This window comes from Bubalus kerabau, chromosome 15 (assembly GCF_029407905.1).
Source record: "Bubalus kerabau isolate K-KA32 ecotype Philippines breed swamp buffalo chromosome 15, PCC_UOA_SB_1v2, whole genome shotgun sequence".
NCBI classification, from domain to species: domain Eukaryota; kingdom Metazoa; phylum Chordata; class Mammalia; order Artiodactyla; family Bovidae; genus Bubalus; species Bubalus kerabau.
The window spans coordinates 80,524,755-80,528,409 of NC_073638.1; the positions used below are offsets into that span (position 1 = coordinate 80,524,755).

At 35.0% G+C, this 3,655-nt stretch overlaps 1 pseudogene; it reads right to left on the bottom strand.

Annotated features, from left to right (window-relative positions):
- Positions 1–538: 538 nt before the first annotated feature.
- LOC129628496 (olfactory receptor 5AK2-like) lies at positions 539–1,567 on the bottom strand (annotated as a pseudogene).
- Between the last annotated feature and the right edge of the window lie 2,088 nt (positions 1,568–3,655).

The window sequence follows — 3,655 nt, forward strand, 5'->3', positions numbered from 1 at the left end:
ACAAAAGGTAAAATTAGTAAGATCCACATCTTTCTGATTCTATAGTCAATGTCCTAATGTTCAGAGAACTTGTAGAGAAGGAAGGATATTGATTTTCAGTGTCCCCAAATCAATGAAAATTCTCTCAACGGCTTTTTTCCCTATTTTCTGTGTATTTCCTCCAAAGAAATGAGTCTTTAAAAAATATTTTTTTTTACAAAATCAAAGTAGCTGGGCTATACAAAAATTGCAGAGTATCAGTACCTCTTAATAGAAGATAAATAGCAAGACCATTTGTCCTAATGATTCCTTATAATCTAGTTAATAGAGGTATTTATTTAATATATCCATATAATTTCAATTATGTGTTTCTCCTTAATTTACTTTCTTTTCCTTTTTAATGTTGAGTATTTGAAGAAGGTACCTCAAAAAGTATAAAATAAGTGTCAAAGATCTTCTTTTTAGAAGTTAGATGCTTTCTTTACTAGAAACGAATTAGAAGCTTGTTTAATCATTTGAGATATTTTTCAATATTTTTCAGATGCTACTGATACAACTAAGGAATTCTTTTGTATGTTATGAACACTTGAAACTGCTGCTGCTGCTGAGAAATGTTGGTTTACTTCTTGAACTCTGTTGAGTTAGTTATTGGTGTTAAAACTAGAAACACTTCTTTCCAACTCCTTTCAGGGCTTCTCTCACATCTTGGTTCCTCAGGCTGTAGATGAGAGGGGTTAACATGGGGATCATAACCCCATAAAACACAGAAGCCATTTTTTCTTGCTCTTGAGACTCTGTGGCATGATGGTGCAGATACATGTAAGACAGCGTCCCATAGAAAATGGTGACAGCTGTCAGGTGGGAAGTGCACGTGGAGAAGCTTTCTTCCTCCCTGCAGCAGAAGAGATCTTCAGGATGGCAGCCAGGATAAATATGTAGGAAAAGATGACCACTGATACGGTGAGTGTCAAGTTAAACCCCACAAAGACTGTTAACATCATGACACTGAAGTAAATATTGGAGCATGAGAGGGTCAGAATTGGAGGTGCATCACAGAAAAAGTGGTTAATTTTATTGGATTTGCAAAAGCTCAGTGAGAAAATAAAACCTACATTTACAGAGGCATTTAGGAAATCTATGAAGTATGATCCAACTAACAGGTGAATGCAGACCCTCCGGGACATGACTGGTGGACAGTGGAGAGGGTTACAGATGGCCACGTAACAGTCCACTGCCATAGCCACCAGGATGTAGCTGTCACTTGTTATAAAAGCCCCATAGCCTAGTAACTGCACCATACATCCTATGAATGAGATGGATTGCTCTGTTCCTACAAGGTTTTGCAACATCTTAGGGGTGACAGCAGAGGTGTAGCAGAGATCAACAAAAGCCAAGTTTTGGAGGAAAAAGTACATGGGGGTGTGAAGGAAGAGTCAATCTTAATGAGGAGGATCATGCCAATGTTACCCACTAAGGTGGCCATATAGATCATTAGCAATATTGTGAAGAGGACACGCCAAGACTTGTGTTGACCAGCAAATCCCAGGAGAAGGAATTCAGTCACTGTAGCGTCATTGTTTTCTTCCATGGCTGGCAGAATTAAGAATCAGCTGAAAAGGTGCGAAAAAAGACCAAAGAAAGTTAAGAGGGCTGTGATCATTTACCTAATTGTGAAACTTGAAAGGGTACAGTATTTAACTTCACAGTTAAGTCAGAGAATAATTTTAATGACATAATTGACTTAGATTTTAAAGGATGAACCTTGATACCTGACTTAGACCTTTTCATCTATAGTTTGGGGAAGTGGTCATGGACCACTGTCTACATTCTCAGAATTCAGAGTGATTGGTATTTCATCAACATATCAATTCAGGAACAAGTGAGATGTACTTAAATATGTTTTTATTAAATTATGCTTTCATATGCGCTTTATATTTTAATTAGAAATCCAAGTTTGCTTAAGTAATAATGACTATATTTGAATTCTTGACATATCCACAGAGTTCTATCTGACCTTGCTCCCCTTTATCTCCATATTTTCATTTTATCCCTTACCTCACCCTTAGTAACTATTCTCTGCCATGATGGACTCATGGACCCGTAGAGGTCTGTAAACCTTTATGCAAGTGTTTATCAAGTGTATATGGGTAAAGAATAATTTTCTTTGTAAAATTTCCAACCTGTTGTGGCTTAATATTTTTGTAAATGGCAATAAAAAATTTCTTAGCATTGTCAAAATTCTGTAATAGTTTTATATGCTCCATCTCACTTTTCGTCACTGCCCCATCAGAGAATGGAAACAGAGAGTCCAAGGACTGGTGCTGGTCCATGGACCACACACTTAGTAACACTAGTCTATGATGTCCATCCATCCTGATTTACCTACATGCTTTCCTAGTGATGAATAGCAGACTGCCTCCAACTCGTCTCCACTACAAATAACCCAGTATGATAAATTTTCTAGGGTGCTATAGTAGGGGCAAAAATTTTGAGTCTGAGGGTATGCACATAATTATTCCAGATCATTGTCCATGATGGATGTGCTAGCATGCACTCCTAACTGTGCACGGAGGTTCCTATGTCCTCACACCCTAGTGAACATTGGTATTTTCCTAATACTATTTTTGGTCAGGAAAATAGATATAAACTGATATCTAATTTTAATTTTTTCCCTAACCTAAAATGACTTTGCTCACTGTCTAATATTCTTAGAATTTTGGGTTTCTATTTTTCTGTAAATTGCCTGTTAATACTTTTTACAAATGTTTCTATGATTCAATTTATGAAGGCTCTTTTTAATGTAGATTTGAATACTTTGATGTTGACTTGACAAAGATTTTTTTCACATTTTATCTATTATCTTGGTCTTTGGTATTTTTCACAGATCAGAAGTCCTTAAATTTAAAACAGTAATCCATTATTTTTGTCCTTATAATCTTTCCTTCTGAAAAAAAAAAAAAAAAAAAAGGCAAAGTCCATTCCTGCCTCTAGCTGATACACCCAGGAGAGTCAGATATAATAATAAAATTTATTTTCCTCTTTATACTGGGTGGCTGGTACATAACATTTGAGCCATAATGTTTCATAGCATACATGTAATTACAAAATAGTTATTTTGTATTTACTCAATTTTTTTCTAGAAAAAGCAGACTAAAGGGGGCAGAGAATGATAGTAACTGATGTGTGTGGGTTTGTGTGTTTGCATGTGAAATATTCAAATATTATTTATCTTTTTTGGGGAAACAAATTCATTAATAGTTTCCAGTGTTTTTTCTTCAAACAAATTTGAAGGATTTAAAAATTATAATATTAAAAAATAATCAATTTGTTAGCTTCTAAGTAATTAAAGATATTTTTGATGGTAAACAACTATCAGATTTTTTTTTCTTTTAAATTCAGGTATATTTGATTATTATATAAGCTCAGGTATGCAACATGGTGATTCACTATTTTGAAGGCTATTTTCCATTCATAGTTATTACAGAATATTGGCTCAGTCCCCGGTGCTATGCAATATATCTGTAGCTTATTCTATATGTGGTAGTTTGCACCTCTTAATACCTTACCCCTATATTGCCTCTCCACCCCAAATATTCAAATATTTTGAAACAATTAAGTGGTTTTATTTGTTGTTTTAAAATTTACTCTCACAGGGACTTCCCTGGTGGTCCCGTGG